A 1,032-nucleotide genomic window follows, 5' to 3' on the forward strand; every position below is an offset into this window, starting at 1 on the left:
AAGCCTTGCGTTAAAATAGTACTTGGCGTAGTTATTGTGCTTAAATCATTTTTAGAGTTCTGTATTTTAGGAATGGTATGAAGAATATACAGGGCCCATGAAAGGAAGATCAATGACTCATATAAATTACTTAATGGAAAATGTCCCGAGGAAGCCCAACGAGAAACTAAGAATCCTGTTATAGAGAAAAAAGTAACTATCATTCCTTTTTCTGACGAATCGCGTAATCCTCCAAGTTCACGAACTAATAAGGTTATAAAATGAATCGTAATCACAATTGAAATCGTTGAGAAAGAGATATGAGTTAGTATATGTTCTAAAGTTGCAAATAGCATAAGGGGAAGGTCCCATTACAAAATTGTAAATTTCGAATTGATTTCTAATCTATTGTATTCTTTTTCAAGAATGCCGCCACTCGGATTCGAACCGAGATGCTTGAGCACTGCTTCCTAAGAGCAGCGTGTCTACCAATTTCACCATGGCGGCTAACTTCAAATAATAGGTAACTTAAAAGAATAATAGCTATTATCTTGGGAATCGTCGATATTGGGAAAGTCCATAAAATTTAGGAACATTAGAGTTTTCATTAAAATAGACTTCGTTTGGTAGTATCGTTTCCATTTTTTTTTTTTACAATAAACTCTTGCTTTGCCCAATAGAAACACAAACACTGCTTGAAAGAGTTGGAACTTCTTTTTTCTAACTTGCAATTATAGAACTAATTTTTTCTAATTAATTTCCCCTTTACATTTTGAAAATTCTTTCAATACAATGAAAAAAATCCAAAAGGGTTTCTATTTAATGATGAAATTAAAATAAAATGGATAAATAGAAAAGGCTTTTTGGATTTTTTAAAAATTTCTAGAATGAAAGTCTTTATGCTCTTATTAATAAGATTTACTAACCTTATGATTTTGGAGAAGATAGGTGGAAGTTGTAAGTCCTATTGTAAGAATACTCCACTTTTCATAATTTTCCTAATAGAATATGAGGATTCTATTAGGAAAATTATGAAAAGTTCATTGATAGGAA

The 1,032-nt window shown here is 31.0% G+C and overlaps 1 non-coding gene across 1 annotated transcript; it reads right to left on the reverse strand.

Moving 5' to 3' along the window:
- Positions 1–406: 406 nt before the first annotated feature.
- On the reverse strand, positions 407–486 carry TRNAL-UAG (transfer RNA leucine (anticodon UAG)). Its single transcript has one exon. It is a non-coding gene; the product is annotated as a tRNA-Leu (tRNA).
- Positions 487–1,032: the final 546 nt, after the last annotated feature.

This window comes from Triticum urartu, unplaced genomic scaffold, assembly GCF_056163025.1.
Source record: "Triticum urartu cultivar PI428250 unplaced genomic scaffold, HENAU_Tu73 scaffold1804, whole genome shotgun sequence".
NCBI lineage: Eukaryota > Viridiplantae > Streptophyta > Magnoliopsida > Poales > Poaceae > Triticum > Triticum urartu.